At 38.4% G+C, this 24,340-nt stretch overlaps 1 long non-coding RNA gene across 1 annotated transcript in view; it reads right to left on the reverse strand.

Moving 5' to 3' along the window:
* Positions 1-22,381, reverse strand: part of LOC101675522 — a 48,374-nt gene extending 25,993 nt beyond the window's left edge. Inside the window, exon 1 of the long non-coding RNA XR_001180288.2 lies at positions 22,207-22,381. This is a non-coding gene — a long non-coding RNA (uncharacterized LOC101675522). The remainder of the gene's footprint in view (positions 1-22,206) is intronic.
* Positions 22,382-24,340: the final 1,959 nt, after the last annotated feature.

Here is a 24,340-nt window from a genome sequence, read left to right on the forward strand (position 1 = left end):
GTCCTGTCCTATTTATGATGGCCCTGCTGGGCATCAGAAGCAGAAGTTTCAAGATATAAAATATAAAAACAAAAGCAGTCATTCATTTAAAACTTTCTCCAGCAAAAGAGTGATAGAGCGCCTCCTCTCAGTAAAGGTAGTTCCCTCTTTCATTGTTTCTTTTCTTCTTTTTTAAAAGCTTTAAGCATATGCTTCAGGCTGTTTTATTCTTGTCCCACAAATAAACTTTAGATGATCCAAAATTAGAAAAGTTAATTTTGGGGGGCAACTGGGTGGCTAAGTCAGTTAAGTGTCTCCCTTCATCTTGGGTCATGATCCCAGGGTCCTGGGATCCAGCCCTGCATGTGTTCCCTGCTTAGCAGGGAGTCTGCTTCTTTCTCTCCCTCTGCCGCTCCCCCTGCCTGTGCTCTCTCTCTTAAATAAAAAAAATCTTAAAAAAAAAAAAAGTTAATTTTTTAAGTACCTATGATCACACATATACTACTTAATTGATACACATAACCCTGTTTGATCGGTAATATTCAACTCATTTTTATTTACTTTTTATTGACATTCAACTCTTTAGATTTGAGCCATTCAAAATTTATAGACATAAAGTTTCTTCATCTGCTGCTACATATCTGTTAAATGGTGGAGTCAGACTTAAACTTCCAAATCTATGTTCATTCTACAATATCCAATATTGCTCTAGCCTTCCTTATTTCTTTCTCTTCAGAGATTTAAAGTATGCTTATCCAAACAACACACACTTTTTCAAAACTGGAGCCTGATATAAGCCCATGCCCCCCTTTAACTTTCTGTTCAGAAATTTAAAGAAAGGTTTATTAAAACAATATTCTTTTCTCAGAAATACAAAATTACCATGCATCTAAAGTAAGAATGCACAACTAACAAATTTCAAAGTATATTCACTGTGCAATATGACAATCTAGAAATGTTTTATTTTTAAAAAATGGTAAGGGGATGCCTGGGTGGCTCAGTGTGTTAAGCCTCTGCCTTCAGTTCAGGCCATGATCTCAGGGTCCTGGGATCCAGCCCTGCATCCAGCTCCCAGCTTGGCAGAAAGCCTCCTTCTCCCCCTCTCTCTGCCTGTCTCTCTGCCTACTTGTGATCTCTGTCTGTCAAATAAATAAATAAAATCTTTGAAAAAAAAAAAAAGGTAAGAATCTCACCCAGAATGGCCCATACTAAGATAGAAATTCAAAATCTCCTTCTTTATTAACAAACATTGAACAACAAATATATTTAGGACATTGATAGCAGTCCCCAAAATAATATAGACACCTAAATTAGTTCATTGCAAATGTTTATGGAAGTCTTTTGGAGCTAAAAGTAAATTGTTTATTTCACTGATGTATGTGCTTGTGTGTGTGTAATCAATTTTATAAGCTAAAAGTACAGTTAGTTGCCTGAGAGATGTGGAAAACAGCTATAATTAGCATATATAAACAGAAGATAGGACATTGGCTAATGTACAGTAGGAATGCCAGGACTCAAACTTGGTTTACACCACCACAGTATCTGAAATTCACAGAGGTTTCATAAAATAAAGTAAAATGATTATGAAGTCAAACTAGGTATCAAATTCCAAAATATTGAGAATAACTTGTCTACTGAATATGCCTAAAATTGGCATGAGTTGAATAATGATCAAGTTAAAAACTTTCCATCTGTAAGATCTGTCATTTCTGAAATATGATTTCACCAACCTAGAGAAAAGAAATGAATTGTTCCTTTTTCTTCTAATATCAGAAGTGTCTCAAAAGATTTTCATCTCAGCTACCAAATTTTCTTTCCGTAATTTGAGATCATTCTGAAAATATACAATTTCTAATGCGAACTGTTAAGAAAAACAGCATAGTCTTTGCAATATAATCTCCTGTTCAATGTCAGTCTTTGGCTTTGTTGCAATCTCATTGCAAACGGACCTGAGATGATTCGATACCACCGAAACAAAATCTCTCCAGGATTTCCTAATGTGTTTTGGGTTTATAAACTCTTTTTTCAGCTCCCCAAAACAGACCCTACCTACTTATATAGTGATTAAGGGATAATCATTAAAGAAATAATTTAAATTGTAAGAGATATATCATAATGCGATTATTTAAGTGGAATCATCTATACCATGCAGTTCCATTTTCTGAAAGTACTGACTGGGTTCCATAACTGATTCTTCAGGGAAAAACAAATCAAAATGCTAAGTCAGATATATTTGTAAATCTTTTCAAATGCCTGGATCTAGCAAGAAAGTAATACTCAGGTGCCAAAATTTAAGTGAGGGCAGAAACCCAGCAAGGTAAATAGAGAATTTAAAATGGGTTATTCCTTGGAGGAAGCCAATTTCTGAGTTTAGGAATTTGAAGCTTTGGCTTTCGTGGCTTTAAAGGTGCAGAAGCAGAAAACAATGTCCAAGGCATGCACAAATAAGAGTTTAATTGATGGAGAGAGGAAAGAGAATGAATTATAGGAAATATTTGAATAAACAATGACTTAAGGTTTCTTTCTTTTTTTTAAAGATTTTATTTATTTATTTGACAGAGAAAGAGATCACAAGTAGGTAGAGAGAAAGAGAGGGAGAAGCAGGCTCCCCACTGAGCAGAGAATCTGATGTGGGCCTTGATCCCAAGACCCTGAGATCATAACCTGAGCCAAAGGCAGAGACTTAACCAACTAAACCACACAGGCACCGTGACTTAAAGCTTCTTAAACTTACAGAAGACCTCTCCCCACAGATTCAGAAAGCTTCACAAATATCAAGTAGAATAAAGAAAGAGAAATCCATATTACAATGAAACTATCAAAAACCAGAAAGAAAGAAAGAAAGAAAGAAAGAAAGAAAGAAAGAAAGAAAGAAAGAAAGAGTCTAAGTAGAACCAGGTGAAAAAAAAGGTAGAAAAAAATGATAATTACTATAAAGGAATAATTACATTAACAGAGGATTATCATTTGTAACAGCAGAAACCAGAAGATGGTGGAATTATATGCATGCTGAGAAAAATTAGCTACCAGCATACTAAACCCAATTTGAGGTAGTAGTCCAAATTAATTGATGTTATAATATATTGAAAATGAACTGCAAGCATTTAATGTGTACAATTTCCTCACGCCCCTCTGTAGTACATCCTATCCTTTACCACTGGCACCAGACAACCACAGATATATATTCTTTACCAGTATAGCATTTTTTAAATTCCTTTTTGCATGAATGACATCATAAAAAATGTATTTTTTGTGTGGATCCTTTCACTCAGCATTATGATCTTGAGGATGATTCGTGTTGTATTGTGAATCAGTATTTCATTGTTTTTTATTTCTGAATAATAATCAGTTGAATAGATACTGCATATTTTTTTTTAATATTTTATTTGTTTATTTGACAGAGAGCTAGAGAGAGAGCACAAGTAAGCAGAGCGGCAGGGAGAGGGGGAGAGAGAGAAGCAGGCTATCCGCTGAGCAGGGAGCCCGATGTGGGGCTTGATCCCAGGACCCTGGAATCATGACCCGAGCAGAAGGCAGCTGCTCAACCAACTGAGCCACCCGGGTGCCCCAGATACTGCATATTTTTAAAAAATTCACTGAGAGACATTTAGGTGGATTCCACTTTTTAGCTATTATTAGACCTGTTATAAGCATTCACCTTTGTACCGATATTTTTCTTTTTTTTTTTTCTTTTTTTCACTTCATACCTAGAGAAAAGCCTGGATCATAACGTAGGTATTCGTTTACTTATTAAAGTAACCGTCAGTTTTCCAAAGACCTTGTGAATGTATGAGAGTTCCTATTGCTTCACATTTTCATGAGTATGTGTATTCTTGGCAATTTTAATGTCAATGTTCTTTATTTTCTTAAGATTTTATTTATTTATTTGACAGGGAGAGCACAAGAAGAGGGAGCTGCAGCAGAGGCAGAGGGAAAAGCAGGCTCCCCACAGAGCAGGGAACCTCATGCAGGACTCAATCCCAGGACCCTGGGACCACAACCCAAGCCAAAAGCAGATGCCTAACTGACTGAGCCCCCAAAATCAGTGTTCTACTGGTAAGTAGTAACATCTCATGGCCTCGACTTGTATTCTCCAAATGATATGGAATATCATTTGAAGTCGTACTGACCACTGTTTTTTAAAGTATCTATTAAAATTTTTTGCTCATTTTTAAATTGGTCAGTTCATGTTCTTATTTTTTCACTAAGGAAGTCTTGTGGTGGCTGGGTGGCTCAGATGGTAGGGCATTGGCCTTTGGCTTAGATCATGATCTCCTGGTCCCAGGATGGGGTCCCAAGTCAGGTTCCTGGCTCAGTGGCTAGTCTGCTTCTCCCTCTCCCTCTTCCTCTCTTCCCCCTGCTTGTGCTCTTTCTGTCTTTCAAACAAATAAATGAAATCTTTCAAAAAAAAAATTTAAGTCTTTATACATGTTCTAGAAATAAGTTTTTTGTCAGAAATATGTATTGCAAATAATTTATTCAATTCTGAGGCTTACCTTACATTTTCTTAGCAGTGTCTTTTGAAGAACAAAAGTCTGTAATATTGATAAGGTCCAATATTTTTCATTTGTAGTTCATGCTTTTTGTGTGGTATCTAAAAAAAAGTTCCTACTCAAATTTGCAAAAAATATTTCATCCTACTTTTTCTTCTAGAAGTTTTTTATTTTTAACTTTCCCATTTAAGTCTATAATCTACTTCAAGTTAATTTTTGTATATAAGGTAAGCTAAGGATTGAGGTCTGTTTGTTTTTAAACATGGATATCCATTTTTTCTAGCACTATGTGTTAAAAAGACTTTCTTTAATAAGCTGCTTCATCACCATTGTTGAAAACAAGTTACTGCATAAGTATGAGTCAATTTCTGGATTCCCAATTCTTTCCCACTGATCTACAATATCTATCCTTTCACTAAAACCATTCTGTGGTAAGATACCCTGAAATCACAAAATAAAATAAGAGAGATTATTCCAAATATGTTAATATTTTAAGATTATATGGACCAAATGTTTCAATTTAAGAAAAAGAAAATTATAAACTATTTAATTCAGCTATATCTTATTTATAGGAAATATATCAAAAACATAGAGGTATAGAAAATAAAAGCCATAATAAGTAGAAGTGTATATATTCAGTAAATACTAACCAAAGGAAAGCTTGCATGATTCCATTAATACCAACAATTCATTCATAAGCTAAGAGCATTACTAGAAATAGGTCAATTCAGGGTCTCCTGGGTGGTTCAGTCACTTAAGTCTCTGTCTTCAGCTCGGCCCATGATCTCAGAGTCCTGGAATGGAGTCCCATGTCAGGCTCCCTGCTCCCCGGGGAGCCTTCTTCTCCCTCTCCCCACTGCTCATGCTCTCTCATTATCTCTCATAAATAAATAAAGTCTTAAAAACATCTTATAAAAAAAGAAACAAGTCAATTCATAATGATAAAAGTTTTTAGAAATGTTTCAGTATACATGGAAGAATATCGGTTCTAAAATTATATGCAACTAATAACATAAGTTCAGTGAACACAAAACAAAAAATTATATAAACAATGAGAAACAGAAATCTACCAACATAGTAGAATGTTTTTAATATGCCCTTTCCATTAATAAGACAAATTGGCTACCACATAACAATTCAAATGAAATGTAATAAGTGTTCTTAAAACCTATAGGTCAAAAAAACTCCCTTGGGCACCTGGGTGACTCAGTGGGTTAAGGCCTCTGCCTTCGGCTCGGGTCATGATCCCAGGGTCCTGGGATCAAGTCCCGCTTTGGGCTCTCTGCTCAGCAGGGAGCCTGCTTCTCTGTCTCTCTCTGCCTGCTTCTCTGCCTCCTTGGGATCTCCATCTGTCAAATAAATAAATAAAATCTTTAAAAAAAAAAAAAAAACTCCCTCAAAATATTCCCACCAAAAATGCTACATCCAAAAATATCTGAAGCCCTCCATCTTCATGGATTTATTATCTCATTTTCCTCTTACCAAAAATTCCAAGCTTTTAATATGCCTGAATAGGCAAAGAAATTTGATTGTTTTTTGTTCAGATTAGGGAAAGTATCACAGAGTTCTACAACAAAGAAACCTAATAAATTCGTATTACTTTAACAAAATGAAAGTTTATTTTTTTATTCCCATTACACTCCACTTGAAGGTTTCCTTCCATATGACGACTCAGAAACCCAGGTAGCTTCCACTTAGCAATTCCATTTAAGTCCACAGGAACTTAAATCTGTTGGTGGATCTTCTGTATCTATCCCGAATTTGTGTAAGGAGAAAGAGTAGAGAGTTATAAGTTTTTAATGGGCCAAGCATGCAAGCGGCATGAAAATGTCTACAGGACTTAGTCATATGGCCAGACATAATTGCAAGGGAGGTTGGAAATTATCATCTGATAGTGAGCCCAGGAGGTAGATAAAACGATTTTAAGAAACACATAGCCATGGGTGCCTGGGTGGCTCAGTGGGTTAAGCCACTGCCTTTGGCTCAGGTCATGATCTCAGGGTCCTGGGATGGAGTCCCGCATCGGGCTCTCTGCTCAGCAGGGAGCCTGCTTCCCTTTCTCTCTCTCTGCCTGCCTCTCTGTCTACTTGTGATTTCTCTCTGTCAAATAAATAAATAAATAAAATCTTTAAAAAAAAAAAAAAGAAACACATAGCCAGTGCCTGTCACATAGAGTGAACAGCTCTATGAGTTCTGACAAGTACATATAGTTAGTTATTCAGTCGGTACCATGGTCAAAATACAGAATAATTTCATCCTACTTAACCAGGGAGCAAACAGTTCTATTTCACTTTCTATGAATGTTTTTTATCTGTAATATCATTTGTATGATATGATTATGTAATTCCTCTCTTAACTTCTTGTACTCTTCTAATGTATGTCCTTGATCCTTTCAGAACTCCTTCACAAAAGAAGCGAGATGCAGTAAGGGAAAAACTAAATAAAAACTATTACCTTTTTTTTTTTTGTAATTAAGGCATGACTTCCATATAGTAAAACTCCCATTTTAGTGAACAGCTCTATGAGTTCTGACAAGTACATATAGTTAGTTATTCAGTCGGTACCATGGTCAAAATACAGAATAATTTCATTAACCCTCAACCCCCAAAATTCCACTTGGCCTTTGTAGTCAATTTTTACCCCTACTCCCACCCCTGGTAACTAGTGCTATACTTTTTTGTTAAAAACTAGCATATAGGGGCGCCTGGGTGGCTCAGTGGGTTAAAGCCTCTGCCTTCGGCTCAGGTCATGATCCCAGGGTGCTAGGATCAAACCCCCGCATCGGCTCTCTGTTCAGCAGGGAGCCTGCTTCCTCCTCTCTCTCTGCCTGCCTCCGCCTACTTGTGATCTCTGTCTGTCAAATAAATAAATAAAATCTTAAAAAAAAAAACTAGCATATAAAACTTTTTAGCAGCTCTTATTGATAATTACCAAAAACTAGAAATAAACTAAATGTCTTCCACCAAGTAATAAACAAAATTACTATTTTTCAGTGCTAAATTAGGTCACTTATGAGCACAGAACAAGGGTTCTGAAGTTTGTTATATGAGCGCGTTATCTCCTATTAAACTGCAATCTTAGAACTGAAGTTTGTTATTTGGTTTTTGTTTTCACATTTCAAAGAACTATCGGTTCTCTTCAAGGAGAAAGAGAAAGGAGAAGAGAGCGGATGTCTGGTTTGGCGAATGTGTGAGATTGAAATATCTATTAGGCCAAAAAAAGATTGTGAGAAGATTACTCCAGATGAGACAGTCAGTCGTCCGCACTAAGCAATTTCAGCTGTGTCCTAGATTCCAAAAGCAAAGTCAATACTGAGCATAGCGCTTCTTCAAAAGCTCACGAAGGTCTTATTGACAACTGGGCTCTCACAATGAATATCCATTTCCCAATCATTAGGCAAAAGTTGCATCCATTACGTTCTTTGTAAAATAGGCCAGTTTTAAAGACAATATTAGGTGTGAGCCATTCACACTTCCAACATGCCTAGGCATAAGCCTAAAACTACTTGGTTTTAAAGAAGCACTTGTGACATGTTATATTTATCATCCTTATGTTTATTTTATTTTTTTATTGAGGTATAATTGACACACAACATTATATTAGTTTCAGGGTATAACATAATAATTCCATGTTTGTATATATTATAAAATGATTGCCATAATAAGCCTCATTTACATCTGTCACCACACATAAGGACAGTTTTTTTTTCTTGTGATAAGAACTTTTTAGAATTAACTCTCTCAGCAATTTTCAAATTTCAAAATCTTCAAACATAATATTATTTTTTTTTTATTTTTTATAAACATATATTTTTATCCTCAGGGGTACAGGTCTGTGAATCGCCAGGTCCACACACCCCACAGCACTCACCAAAGCACATAATATTATTAACTATAGTTAACATGCTATATATTATATCTCCAGGACTTAACTTGTAACTGGAATTTTATATGCCACCCTTAAACTTAAATGTTATGTTTTGTTTTTATTTCCCCTAATGCTTAATTGCTTTGTGTTTAATTCTTTTATAATTAACTTTTAATTTTTCTCTAATTGTTATAGAACATTCCTAATTTATTTCTCCACAACATATTTGCAGAAATCTACATTATAAGTGAAAAACTTGTTGTAAAAGCTTTTACAAGACTTATGTCTAATCTGTTGACAGAATCCTAGGGAGGTGACTGCCTGGAAAGAAATACAAGGGGAAAAAGCACCAAAGTCCAGAGAAGTGGGGCTGATGCAGGTTGGAAGCTTCTCAACTATATTTCAGAACCGTCAGAATGGTTCAAAGACATGTGCTGGTGTGGGAGGATCAGTTTTACGTCCTAAAAGGAGTGTCCTAAAAGGAGGAAAGCACGAACAAGATAAAGGTCGTCATCATCCACTGCAGGAGACTCAAGTCTCGGGCACCCACAGAGAGGCATCTTGCCCAGGTATCAGCAGCTGGGTTATAGAGAAATGCTTAGCCTGGCATCAGAGCGGGAGTAGTGAGTCGATGGCATTACTTCCGGGCTTTGGATTCTTAAGGGATCCCCCAGGCAAGCACTCCAGAAGTGTGATGACCCATCTCAAGAACCACCTATTCCACCCCCACACAGAGGAATGGTTATACAGAGGCTGGGTTCCAGTGACCCCTGGAGGAAGGTGAACTGAACTGCAGGGTGTCGGTGTCAGCCATTCTGCATCCTTGGTCTCAAAACCTTGAGGCCAGAGAAACCGGAGTTAGAACAGTAACATTTTATCGCTATTTAGTATTCAGCAAAAGCAGACAGTTCATTCATGTGTTTACTTTGACTAAATAGATGGTAAGTAGCTCTCAGAAAATGTCTCCAAAAGTCACTCTGGGCTTTTCCTCACGACTAAAAGACCCAAATTTTAAATGGGATAGCATCCAGTGTTAATTTTCCCCTGTCACTTCTTATATTCTTATTTTAATTTCTTTAATGCTTTGGAGACTAATGGTATTTTAATAGCAAGGAAATTGAGTCATGGGTAATCAATTCCATTTTGTCAGGTTGAAAACATATTTGTGGAGGGCACACAATGAACAGTAAAGGTTAACAACATTCTTTTGAACTCTTTTTGAAATCAACTGCAATGACTCAGGGTTTCTCCACAGATAAAACAACAGATGTTTTTCTACCAAGATTAACTTTCTCTTAGAATTTACTGGGTAAAATCACGCAAGTAAATATAAGCAGAATTCTCTAGATGGACCGATATTTCAGAAATCAAAATAAAATGTCTCACGGCATCAGAAGAATTTGAAATTTACTCTAAATTGCATCCATGTTCTTCAAATAGTATTTGGAAATATGAATCAACTGAGTGACTCTTCCTTTTTTTTTTAATTGGCTAAACCCTCCATAAAAAAAACATTTGGAAAAGGTAATACACCAAGGTAGTTGATGACAGTCCTCTGAGGTCAGTAAATCTGTGTCGAAATCCCACTTACAAATCCCACTTCAAACTAGGTAGGTCTTCTTTAGCAATCAGCTTCTTTTCTGTTTCACTTCCCACCTAGCAAGAAGACAACACCAATATCTCCCTCACAACAGAGCAGGTCAACTAATCTTTGTGGACTGTAGCTTCGCCAGCTATGAAAGTGAGCTGTTGATCCTGGACTCACAGCCTTATTTTAAGAACAGACAAAACCTGCTAAAATGCATTAAATGTGAGGAACTATATAAATATCCTGATTAAGTGGCTTTGCATTATTCGTGGACAATGGTAGTGTATAAATTGGAAAGTAATTAAATTCATATAATCATTAACATAATTTGTCAGTGGAATTATCTAGGCAGTTGTCAAACAGGGTCTCGGTCTCTTAGGCAAATTAGAAAATCACATTTGGAAATGGCCTGATTTACTCTCTCCTTGCCTTTGTGTCATTGAGCGGGTTCGTTATGGAGATAAATGGCCACCAGGCATGACCAGACAAACCCATTTTACCTCATGACCTGGTCAAATCTGAATGCAGGCGGGCATGTGAGATAAAAATGCAGCTGAACCTTGGCACCATTCTTATTTCATCAGTTTTCAGCTCGGGTTTCTTCCAGAAGAGAGCTTATTTTTATATTGCTTCATCTCAGTCTCTCGAACCCTAGAGTATAACATTTCTAGAGATTTCTGCACAGCGAGGAGGATTTTTTTTCCACACAAAAACAATGTCTCGGACTTTTGCTGTTGTCCTGACATATTCCTCATATCTTTCTCTTCTTCAGGCCCCAATGCTAAACTTGAAGGTGACTTATTTAAACTTTTTTTGGTATCACATAGTCATACAGGGAACTTTAATACTGTTGTAATATTCCTGAAATCTCCTTTTTTTAATGTCCCCATGTGATAGCAGTCACTATTGTCACTTTTTTTATAGTTGTTAAGGATGGGAAATTATTCTTTTTTTTTTTTTTAAGATTTCGTTTATTTACTTATTTGAGAGATGGAGAGAGAGAGAGAGCATGAGCCGGGGCTGGGGGGTGGAAAGAGGAGGGTAGCAAGCAGAGGTAGAAGCAGACTCCCTACAAAGCAGGGACCCTGACATGGGGCTTTATGCCAGGACCCGGGAATCATGACCTGAGCCTAAGGCGGAAGCTTAATTGACTGAGCCACCCAGGCGCCCTGGGAATTATTCTTAAACAGAACTTTAAGGTAATAACCAGTAGCCTTGCTACAGACTAGTAGAATTCACTGCACTCAGAACTGGCAACTTCCTGATATTTAAATATATCTCAGTGTCTCTGCCTGAGCATCCTGTCAGCTTTGGAAGTTGTATAAGGCAGATGTAATAACATATATAAAGTCAGAATACTTTTAAGTTTTTGTAATGAAACATTTAATACATACAAATAGCAGTGTGCAGACTGACTTCTTATACTTGGTGATACACAATTATGTTTCCTCCATGTCTTTCCATGACACGAGAGAGCTCATTTCTTCTTAGCACTGAACCATTAGCACTCCATTGTCTGGATTTACCGGTTTATTTATCCAGTCACTTACTGAAGGGCTTCTTGGTCGCTTCCAAGATGTTACCATGTCTATGGTGTCATGTGCTTACCCCTCACTTAAGCAGTATGTGCTCAGCCTTCCCTGTTATGCTGAGTGATCACAAGATAGCCTTTTGTTTCTTATTTCAGTTCTTAATAAACCAATTTATGCAAGAGTCTGGTGATATAGTTTAGCATCACAGTTCTCATTGCAACTTATTTCTTCACTTATCTTGCTTAGGAAGAGGTTTTATTCACACTTACTAGGTGCCAGCCTATTTGGAAAAACTGCTATGATGTATTGACCAAAACACATAGTTTTAAATTGGATAGTTTTAAAAGGATAGCAATATGAACTAGTATATTTCCGTTTGACTTTTTTCTTTTCTTTTTTTTTTTTTTTAATGATGCTGAGAAAGAGAACAGCAGTCCCTAACATCTAGGAATCGGCCTGGCACTACCAGGTAGGACTTGGTGTACTCCTGTTGAACATAAACAATTTCATAGAACATCAACATCAGATAAGGATGTTCTATGGCCAGGATGAATCAAGACAGAAACAATTAACACAGGCAAAATATGAACAGTGGCAAAGCCACATTAATGATCAAACACCCCTACCCTCGCTAGTATGAATAATGCTTTACCTTAGTCTGAACTTCTGGATAAGATTATTTAAGACATCTCTTATCAGCTGAACTGTGGCCCTTCAAGATTCATACAGTGAAGCCCTAAACCGCAGTACCTCGGAAGTGACTATTTTGGAGGTAGGATCTCCGAAAAGATAAGTTAAAATGAGGTCACCAGAGTGGGTCTTAACTCAATACGATTGAGTCAATTAAGTTGTTATAAAAAGAAAAGATTAAAATGCAGAGACAGAAGGCAGAGCATGTGAAGACTCAAAGAGGGCCATCTGCAAGGCAAGGAGAGAGGCCTCAGAAGAAACCAATCCTAACAACACCTTGCCCTTAGACTTCTAGTCTCTAGAATCGTGAAGATATAAATTCGGTTTTTTAAGCTACCCAGTCTGTGGTAATTTGTTACAGCAGCCTGTGGTATAATAGGAAATAGATTTGGTCTTCATCCTGGTTTCTGACACAGAGCTTAAACTCTAGCAATTTCCTAAGTGACAGGGGTGTCTTGTTCTTCAAAGCAATCCCTTTGGGTCCACCTGAGTTTATGCTAATGGAGTGACTTAGGGTGGAGCCCTTACAGAGCTCTACGATGGAGATGGTCACTAGAAAGACCAAGTGATTACAGAGTTGGAATTTCAGTCTCAGCCACCAACCTCTGTGAAGGGTAGGAGAGATGAAACTCTTGAACAACAAGATCTGATGAGCTTCTGGGCTGGAGAATATCTTGTGCCTGGAGTGTGGTTCACTCCAGTCCCATAGGGACAGAAGCTCTTGTTCTTGAGACCCTTCCAGAACTCCATATACCTCTTCATCTGATATTCATCTGCATTCTTTATGATAAACTGATAATCACTGTAAGTAAATGTTCTCCTGAGCTTTATGAGCCAGGATAGCAAATTAATAAACCCTAGGAGGAAGTTGAGGGAAATCAGTTTATAGCCAGTCAGAAATTGAGGGGACAATTTGAATTGGCATCTGAAGTAGAGACAGCCTTATGGGACTGAGCCATTAACCTGAGAGATCTGACGCTGTTTCCACATAGACAGTGTTAAATTTGTAGGACACCCAGTTGGTGTCCACTGAGAACTAGAGAACTGCTTGGTGGTGTTGGGAAATGTTCCAGACAGCCCTAGCAGATTAATACACTCCCTTAGTCATAGACTTACCTACCTCTCTCCACCACCACCCCCTTCCTGACAGCAGCCAATCTAGAGTAAAGCTCTGCTTTCTTAAACCATCTCCCAAATCCCCAGCACAGGTCCAAATACTGAAAGTCCTTCCTTACTACTTCTTACCAAAATGCCTCACTGTCCCCAAAGTTTGTGTCCCTGGCTCCATCTATAGGTGTGTTCTTGGTGGGCTTTGGCTGAGTGGAACTGGCAGTGTCCTGAGTTCACTCTGAGAGATTTTCTTTGCTACATACTCTTGAATGCTTATAATCATCAGTTTCACTGAACTACGAGATATTTTCCCTCCCAAGAAGTTTCAGTGCAAATCAAGGGGACTCACAGTTTAAAGGACCACCCCACCATACCCCATCCCACAGAAGATAGCCCCAGGGGGGCTTGTGTCATGAAAAGACCCTCACCACTCTTGGTCAGGCCCCCTACCCTATTGAGCCAGACACCAGGTGCTTTATAACTGGTTTCTTTAATAAATGCTTTCAGCCAGGACAGACATTACCTTCCGCAATCTTAAGTAAAGGCTCCATGGATGAAATAAATGTTAAGGCAGAATTTCAGTTCAGTTCTAACTACATCTAACTCCAGGGATTTCTGTGAGACTTTGGTAACTTAAAACATCCATTCCAAAGGACACTTCCAAATTTTGGGAAGTCACCCACTTATTGAGGATTGTTTCCATACTCAAGTTACTACAGACTGCACTGAAGAAATAGCAAAGGGAGGGGGAAAGACATTGTGTGTGTGGTCACCATTAACCAACAAGAAGTCCGCAGTTTCTTCTCCCTTAGTTTCCTCAGTGTGCTTGCATATACTGCTTAGAAAGGCACCGTGCGGGGTGAAAGAAAACAGCCATAATGCACTGCTATGTAAACTGCGTTTATAGTTTAGATAGTTTATAGATCCTATTTGCTATTAGAAACTTCCATAAAATGAGCACTCAGTAATTTTTTGAAAAAATAAATGAATAAACAGTTTTACATCTTCTCTCTCTCTCTCCTCACAAAAATTCTCTGAGGTAGGGAAAGGAAAAGTGGCCCTGGGAGTGACTCTTTCTGATCAAGGGATGTTATCTTTTAATTTAGTAAGAGTAAGGGAATCATTTCTAAAATTTTTGCTTCAAAGACATTTTTTCCCATTATACAGCATAGCTTCTTTCATATCAAACCGGCATAAAATTTATCATTTTACAATGTAGTGCTCTTTTCTTTGATGAGCTTACTTCAGGGCTTCCCAAAAAGGAATAATAGAATGACACTTGGGGTATAATAAATGACATCAATTTTTTGATTAAAAAGACATGAATTTCCTATCAAAATGAATTCTAGTATGCATGCTTATATATTTATGAAGTACAAAATAGTGGTTTATAATCTATCATTTTATAAGATTACTAAATTTGTCATTTAAAAACCTTCAGAATTACAATGGTGGATAAATATGGGTCTGATTACTATTCACTGGTTCCTCAGAGCACATCACATCTTGCAAACGATTCGGAAGTGTGTAAGCACTCGGCCCTGCCCACTCTCCCACCTGCTTTGCTCATGACTCAGGTCAACGTTCTCATGCTGGAAGTAGAGTCCATTTATTTTTGAGAATACCTAAATATTCTGTCTGCCTGATCCCAAACATCATCCTTCGAATTTCAGACTTGACAGAAACAACACAGAATAAGTCCAGGAAGTTGTCTCAGATATTTTTTCAGATGCAACTTCAACTGTGAGAGGGGGGGCTCCCTCACAGAGTAAGCAAATCTCGACTCTGACACACACTAGTTTATCAAACACTCAACTCTGGCAGCCTGACAGATTCACTTCAGCTTCCAAATATGAGTAAATTACTCCCAGTCTTAATAGGGAGAAAACTGTAATTGATAGAATTTCATATCCTGAGATCATTTAAGTATAGATTCTTTTTACATAGAATTTTGATATTTCTGAAAGGATGCTGAATCACTGTTATTTCCTTTCTTAAATTTGCCACTTTAAATGGAATCAACTTCTAATAGGCACCTGAGCCCCTGGATAGCAGCTTTCTGTCCCACTTTGGGCCATCTGTCTGCAGAGGTAAGCAGTTCCTATATAAAACTGTATATAAATCTAGTGACATTGAAATTAGTTTTAGAAAAACCATCTCTGGGGGTGGCTGGATGACTCTGTAGGTTAAATGTCTGCCTTTGGCGCAGGTCTAGATCCCAGGGTCCTGGGATGAGTCCCACATCAGGCTCTCTGCTCAGGAGGAAGCCTGCATCTCCCTCTGCCAATTGCTCCCTTTGGCTTGTGCTCTCTCTCTCACTGACAAATAAATAAATAAAATGTAAAAAAAAAAAGACTAGAGAACCCATAAATGGACCCTCAACTTTATGGTTAACTAATCTTCAACAAAGCAGGAAAGAATATCTAATGGAAAAAAAGTGTCTCTTCAACAAGAGACTATTTGCTGTTGGGAAAACTGGACAAGCACAGGCAGGGCAATGAAACTGGATTTTTCTCTTATGTCAGACATAAAAATAAACTCAAAATGGATGAAAGACTTCAGTGGGAGACAGGAATCCATCAAATTCCTAGAGAACACAGGCAGCAACCTCTGTGATCCTGGGGCAGCAACTTCTTCCCAGACATACCTCCAAAGGTAAGGGAAACAAAGGCAAAAATGAACTCTTGGGACTTCATCAAGATAAAGAACTTGTGCACAGCAAAGGGAACAGTCTACAAAAGCAAAAGACAACCAACAGAATGGGAGAAGATATTTGCAAATGTCTTATCAGATAAAGGGCTAATATCCAAATGCTATTTAAAAAAACTTCTCAAACTCAACACCCAAAGAACAAATAATCTGAAAAAGAAATGGGCAGAAGACATGAATAGACATTTTTCCAAAGAAGACATACAAATGGCCAAGTGACACATGAAGAAATGCTCAGCAGCACTTCACATCAAGGAAATACAAATCAAAACCATAATGAGATACCACCTCACACCAGTCAGAACAACTAAAAGTAGCACAGGAAACAACAGATGTTGGCAAGGATACGGAGAAAGGGGAACCATCTTATGCTATTGGTGGTAATGTAAGCTAATGTAGCCACTCTGGAAAATAGTATGGAGCTTCCTCAAAAATCTGAAAAGAGAGCCACCCTACAATTCAGCAATTGCACTACTGGGTATTTACCCCAAAGATACAAATGCAGTGATCCAAAGGGTCACTTACACCCCAATGTTTATAGCAGCAGTGTCCACAATAGTCAAACTACAAAAAGAGCCCAGATGTTCACCAACAGATGAATGGAAAAAGAATATGTGATGTGTATGTATATATAATAGAATTCTACTCAGCCATCAAAAAAATTGAAATCTTGCCATTTGCAATGATGTGGATGGAACTAGAGGGTATTATGCTAAGTGAAATAAATCAACCAGAGAAAGACAATTATCATAGGATCTTATTCATATGTGGAATTTAAGAAATAAAACACAAGATCAAAGAGGAAAGGAAGGGGGGAAAAAAAAGACGAAATTAGACAGGGATGGCAAACGATAAGAGACTCAATCATAGGAAACAAACTGAGCATTGCTGGAGGGGCAAGAGTGGGGAGATGGGGTGACTGGGTGATGGGCATTAAGGAGAGTACATGATATAATGAGCCCTGGGTATCATATAAGACTAATAAATTACTGAACTCTACCTCTGAATCTAATAATATACTCTATGTTAATTAATTGAATTTAAATAAAATAAAACTTAAAACCAAAATAAAAAATGTTCTAAAAAGGCGAGACTATGATTAAAGAAATCATGTTTTAGACCGAAATTTTCATTTTTTTTAAAGATTTTATTTAAAGATTTTATTAAAAGGGAGAGAGTATGAGAGAGAGCATGAGAAGAGACAGGTCAATGGGAGAGACAGACTCTCTGCCAATCAGAGAGCCCGATGTGGGACTCGATCCCAGACTCCAGGATCATGACCTGAGCAGAAGGCAGTTGCTTAACCAACTAAGCCACCCAGGAGCCCCGAAATTTTCATTTTAAAAAAGCAAAAAGGAACTAGAGTTTTCTGATACAATAATTGGCATGTTGAAAATGGACCTTTAAATTCTATAATTCTGGGGTGAGGGGTAGGAAAAATGAGTAAATGTGGTCAGAAGATACAAGCTTCTGGTTATAAATAGAGAAGTCCTAGAGATGAAATATACATAACATGGTGACTACAGTTAACAATACCGTGTTTGAAATTTGAAAGTTAGCGAGGGTAGATCTTAAAAGTTCTCATCATAAGAAAAAACATTGTAACTATGTATGGTGTTGAATGGTAACCAGAACTTACTGCAGCAAACATTTTGTGATATATACAAATATTGAATCATTATGTTGTGCACCTAAAACTAATACGTTATATGTCAGCTATATCTCAATAAAAAAAATTGTAGAATACTAGACACCAGTTTTTCACAGATGGCATGTATACAAGGATATGTGCACACTGACATATTTCTCTCTCTCTCTCTCCACCCACCCCCCACGTCCTCCCCTGTTGGCTCCAAGAGAAAACAAGCAGAATTAATTAGCAATAGGTTCAATGTCCATTCAAATAATTTTACAATTTGTTAGAAAGTGAGTAATGAGGATTATTCTTTTTTCATTAACATATAATGTATTATTTGTTTCAGGGCTACTGGTCTGTGAATCATCAGTTTTACACTGATGCTGGGTCGTAGGATAGATCTATTTTCAACTTCTTGAGGAATCTCCATTAATGAGGATTATTCTCACATTAGCCATGTAGGATCTGGAGAACAGCAAAAGTTCTCAAAGAAATGAATATCAGAAAGGAGGAAAGTGTAGTTTTTGGAAGTCAGATTATTCAACTTCTTAAAGACCTTTCCTACTTTTCACATTCGGAATGGTCTCTGAGTTCTGTGAGTCATAAGTAATTAGAGTAAAGTAGAGAATGACAGGGTGATGTGGACAACTGAGACTAAGAAGGTGACAAAATCTTAAATCCTGAAGATCACCTAAAGCTAAGTGGTGAGTGGGTCACAGAGCATGGTGGAGCCTTGCAGTGGCTCCACTAAGCCGGGGAGCCCAGGTGTCCCTGGGGCAGCAGGGACAGACCTGCACAGTTAGGTCACTTTCAAGGATGGCTGGCATGGAAGGAACTTGAGTGACAGTTGGTGTGTGGGTATGAGTCCTTTCTTATCAGATAATAACGCAGAGTGAAGAGCCCAAAGGTCTCCTAGAGAGAATCTGGGGTGCACATCTGAAGGGGTGTTCCAGCTGATAATGTTTCAGTCCCTCCGAAATGAGGAGTGTCCAGAAAATTAAACGAGTGTCTCTCTGCAGTGAGACAGTCAGTAGAGAAGAACATTATCAAGGATTTTTCAGCTTCTGCTGGCTCAGATGAATGGAACTGTTTCAATTTTTTTCTATTTTAAGTAGGTCATTTTGTTTGATATAAACTCTTTGCCATGTATCTTTAAAATTCCCACAAAGTACATGGGGCGCCTGCGTGGCTCAGAGGGTTAAGCCTCTGCTTTCAGCTCAGGTCATGACCCGGGTCCTGGGATTGAGCACCCCCATTGGGCTCTCTACTCAGCAGGGAGCCTGCTTCCTCCCCTCTCTCTCTGCCTGCCTCTGCCTACTTGTGATCTCTGTCAAATTAATAAATAAAATCTTTAAAAAAAAAAAATTCCCACAAAGTACAAAAAGAAAAATTCTCTAAACATCCAAATGGACCAAAGGTTACACAGCTGTCAGAAAATATAAAGTGTGTGTTTCTTATCTATTATTGAATTGGGCGTGCTGTTTTGCCATCTTATCTTTTGGGGTAAATAAAGGATAATATCAAGTTATATTTAGGAAATCTGATTTTCCCAGTGTCAAGGAAACTTCCTGGGAGAAGAGTCATGGACCCTTTCAGGCCTTCATGGAAAAACTTATTTAAAAGCATCCTTAATGTTTTGTTTTGTTTTGTTTTAATTAATATATCATCTGCATATGCCAAATACGCTAAGTGAATTAAAGGGGCCATCATATTGTCTCAGTATTAGAACAATTCATTCTAGCCAATAAATTAAAGATTTTGAGCCCAATGCTCCAGAACAAAAAGCATCTGATGTTTTACAAGGAATTTCCAATAAACATTTGTGAGCTTTCACAGAATATTATTACACACACACACACAAATAGTTGTTCAGTTATTTGAAATTACAACAGTAATTGAAGTTACAGGGCCCCCTAAACGATTTATTGCCAAACCCTTGTGTACCCACTATAAAATTCAGGTGGACAATGTTTTCTCATTTACAATGAATGCTGCAGTCACAGACTTTTAAATGAGAGTAAGAATAAAAATTTTTCCCTGCGGCATAAAAGGACACAGAGAAATAGCACATTTTTAAAACCATTTCCCTCACATTTGACTTCAAATACTAGCATCTGCCCCCAAAGATGACATTTTGTTTTTCTTTACTTTAAATTGTTTGTCATCACAATGTCCATCAAAAGCAAATTAAACCTGAGACAGATGCAAAGCATAGCATTTCCATAGTATTTTCAAGGGCAATGAGTCATTTGTCCATCAGCCAAAGTCTACATAGTCATATTCGCAAAGCAACAGGAACTCTTTTTGGAGTCTCTGGATAGCCAGAGTTACTTTCAATGTAGCAGGGTCATTCATAAATTTACCAAGCCGTAGAAAGACTTTCACTACTGGTCTTGGCCCCTTGCTGAATCCTGTTGATTGTCACTACCTGAGGCAAGTGGGGGAGCTTTCTCATAAAAAGTGTAACATCAGCAAAGCCATCCCTGGAATGGGTTCAGTTGCCCAAGGCGGGTATTGTTTGCTAGCTCTGTGCTAACCATTATCTACACTGTGACTTAAAATGGTGACAAGTGGGCAGAAAACATTTGACTCTAGGGGTGGCACCGCGATTCAGTCAGTTACGTGTCTGCCTTCAGCTCAGGTCAGGAACTCGGGGTCCTGAGATGGAGCCCCACGAGGATTCCCTGCTCAGTGGGGGGTCTGCTTCTCTCTCTCTGCCTCTCCCCCTCCCCCCTTCACGCCTTGTGCTCTCTCCCTCTCAAATAAGTAAATAAGAAAACATCTGCCTCTGTTAACTGCTCCAAAAAGTTAATGGAAAGTTGAGCAGAGGAGTTTTATGTATTTCCCTACCACTAGCTCCCAACCCCATACTCCATTTCTATTAAGGACAAAGCTTGAAATAGCCCCTTTCTCCCTCTAAACACAACCTCTATTTTTAGAAACTTTGTCTCCCTTTCAGAAGACCCTTCATATCTGTTTTAGCCGCTTGTTACCCGCTAGTCTACATACATACTCACTCTCCTACGCTCCACAGACTGTTCTGTCACTGCAGCCCCAACACTTTTCTTTGTTGAAAAACTTTCCTTACCCTATATTAAATGCTGCTTAAATACAGAGATTGGTTTCCTCACCACGTGCCTCACATTTCTTCATGTAAAGCATCGGAGGGTCATTGCCAGGCCCTCTGTCAATGTCCTTTCAGGTTACAAGCTTATCCCTTGGCATCAACAATGAGAATAAGAATTCTCTAGGCTGATCTATATAATGTCTAACCTCCAACCTCTTTTGAACTCCTTCCTCATCCCTCTTTTTAATTTGTATGGTATTTACTTAATTAGTAATTTGTATTACTAATTATTCAGATTGACTAATCTGAAGAGATTACATTCTTAACGAACCAGTGCCATTTATTTTATATATATATATATTTTTTTTATATGCCATTTATTTTTTATATAGACAAAAGTCTATTCTTACTAGGTCAAAGGTCAGAGAAACCTAATCTCCTCGGAGTTGGTAACCATAAGTGCTAATCTCTCTGTGTATACAAACTAATTGGAATACATCTACTTTACTACTGTGCAGTTTCTACGGGTTGTCAACTAACCAACCAAGAAAAGAAATAATTTATTCATTTATCCACTCAAGAAATATTTACATAACCCCAGACTGTTATCAGTCCAGAAGTATGGAGGGAAACAATGAGACAATGACTCTTCTCCAAGGAGTTACATTCTTGCAGAGGGTTGACAAAAAGTAAACGGAGGACTGAACAAGATAATTTCAGATAATGAAAAACAGAATTAAAAAAGAAAAAAGCCAGGTGATGTGATGTTGACTGGGATCAAAGTTACCCCTAGGCTTGGAGGGCAAGGAAGACCTTACTCCGAAGGAGAAACCCATTTGAGTGTGGAACCCGATGAAGCAACCAGTCATGCGAAAATCAGGGAGCAGAGCTTTAGAGGTAGTATGAACAGCAACTACAAAGGCGTAAGGTCGGAAGGAAGCAGGTCATTTATCTAGGAACAGAAAGATGTCTGTGTGATTGGAGCCAAGTAAGCAAATGGGAAAGTGTCACGAGATGAGGCTGGTGAGAAAGGACTCAATCCTTCCACCTTCATAACATGAATAGGGGAGTTTAAATTTTAAATATGTGAAAAGCAATGGAAAGTTAAGCAGAGGTTGAAATAATCCGATTTACATTTCTAGAAGATTATTCCAGTTGTTATCGGCAAATAGAATGCAACGAGAGCAGAAAAAGAGGGAAAACCCCACGTCAGGGCTCTGTACTAAAGACGAACTACTATTCTTCATGCAGGTTTCGAGAAGTGACTTTTTTCGCCTCCTAGCAATACAAAACAAATCTTTACGGGGCGCCTGGGTGGCTCATTGGGTTAAGCCTCTGCCTTCGGCTCATGTCATGATCCCAGGGTCCTGGGATCGAGCCCCGCCTTGGGCTCTCTGCTCCGGGGGAGCCTGCTTCTCCCTCTCTCTCTGCACCTGCCTCTCTGCCTACTTGTGATCTCCCTCTGTTAAACAAATAAAATCTTTTTTTAAAAAAATCCTTACACCAGAAATCACAACGTAGAAGAGTAGTCTTACCTTATCCACAGCATCGCTTTCCGCAGTTTGTTACTCGAGGTCAACCCCAGTCAGATGTAAATGATCTTCCTGACGCAGGCTTGTGGCGTCACAAGGTCAACAGTAGCGTTAGCTACTGTGACGTCACAATGCTGCGTCATTGGCTCACTTCACCTCCTGCGCAGGCGCGGCCTTGCGAAACGCATGAGGGCCCTACGATAAGATATTTTGAAAGAGAGAGAGATCACATTCACATTTTATTATAGCATATTATTATAATTGTTCTACTTTACTATTAGTTTGGGTATTCATCTCTTACTGTGCCTAATTGATAAATTAAAGTTATCATAGGTCTGTATGGATAAGGAAAAAAACCCGAAGTGTGTATAGGGTTGGGTACTATCTTGAGGTTTCCGGCATCTGCTGTGGGGGAGGGGGTCTTGGAACTTCTCCCCGCAGATGAGGGGGAGTGACTGTAAAGATAAGTCAAGTTGGCGGTTGCCTGAGTGGCTCAGTGGGTTAAGCCGCTGCCTTCTGCTGGGGTCATGATCTCAGGATCCTGGGATCTAGTCCTGCATCGGACTCTCTGCTCAGCAGGGAGCCTGCTTCCTCCTCTCTCTCTGCCTGCCTCTCTGCCTGCTTGTGATCTCTCTCTGTCAAATAAATAAATAAAATCTTTTAAAAATAAATAAATAAGAAGTCAAGTTGGCACTACTGTCTCATAAAATGTTTTTGAATGTCACATCAAAACAGGGAATCCTTTTTGCATGACCTTGTCAGCAAACGTTCTTTGTAGTTCTTGGAGCCTTGAGCTCTCAGATGGAGATGATTACCTGAAGTTAACGGCTGCTTCCAGTTTTATTGGTTGATTCCTTTGAAAGAAAACATATGTAATGGGGCATTTTAGTTGTGTTTTGACTACAGCTTTGAAGTTTTAAATAACAGTATAGTGCTTACAATATGATAGAATTGGATACAAATACTTGGAATCGCCTGGAATTTATGCAGAACAGGTATCTGTGCCCCGGGGTAAAACCGTTTCTCCTATCGTTATGCCTTCAATCATAGTGATTGCATGTATGTATTCATTGGTTTATTTGAGAGAGAGTGCATATGCCAACAGGGGAGTGGAGGAGGGTAGGCAGAGGAGAGGGAGAGATTCTTAAGCAGCCTCCACACCCAGCACAGAGCTATTGGGGGATCCATCTCAGGACCCTAAGATCACGGCCTGAGCCAAAATGGAAAGTTGGATGTTTAACCGACTGGGCCATGCAGGTGCTCCTTTTTCTTAAATTGCATTTTAAACAGAAAAAGCAACAAGTATGGCTAATGGTTAAAAAGAAAAGAAAAGAAAACATACAAAAATGTGTTGCTATGATCCAAAGACCTATTTTTCATTCATCACCCCCTGAATATCTGAATCTTCCAGAACCACAGCATGAACTCTTGCTCTGGAATGCTCAGCATGTTTATTTTTGTCCCTCCTTCCACTTTCAGCAGAACTATTCCCATCATTTGAATCATTGTCCACTGCCCAGCGCACATGCATTCTATTTTAGTGGGTTTTCCTCACTGTGGGGTAGGAAGCAATTAATCTAGACTTTTGGTACCTATTAATGTTTAAGATATTTCTCTGTGCTGATAACAGGGACATTTAGAAACCCAAATAATGAAGCCAAGATATAAATGTCATCCTAATGGGAGAAACTTCAGACATCACTGAATACTCTGGAAGTGATGCAGGCAGGCTCTCAGGTTCTGCCCAAATCTTATCACTAAAGCCCTATGTGAGCCCCACATGGAAACCTACATGCTGGATTGCCGTCGCCATCACTGCCATTCCCACACATGGAAGATGCCCAGTATTTGAACATAGACCAGCTGGGAAGAATCAACCATGTAACAAATACCACCCAATTTTTCTTCCCTAAAGTTCAATTTTCTGTAAAAGTGCTAAGGCTTTGTAATTTTAATGACTTCTTCCTCTTGCCCAGGCCTTATCCACAGATCCTCTTTCTAAAATCTCAACTCTTACTATACCAAATAGCAAAAAGCATACATTTAGCCCGGTAAATCTTTTAGCTAATTTGCTAGCTATTTTCGTCATTCAGATTTGACAGCCCCAAATAAAAAAAAAAAAAATCAATTTCTGTCT

This window comes from Mustela putorius, unplaced genomic scaffold (assembly GCF_011764305.1).
Source record: "Mustela putorius furo isolate JIRA1106 unplaced genomic scaffold, ASM1176430v1.1 tig00000827_pilon_pilon_pilon, whole genome shotgun sequence".
Taxonomy (NCBI): Eukaryota; Metazoa; Chordata; class Mammalia; order Carnivora; family Mustelidae; genus Mustela; species Mustela putorius.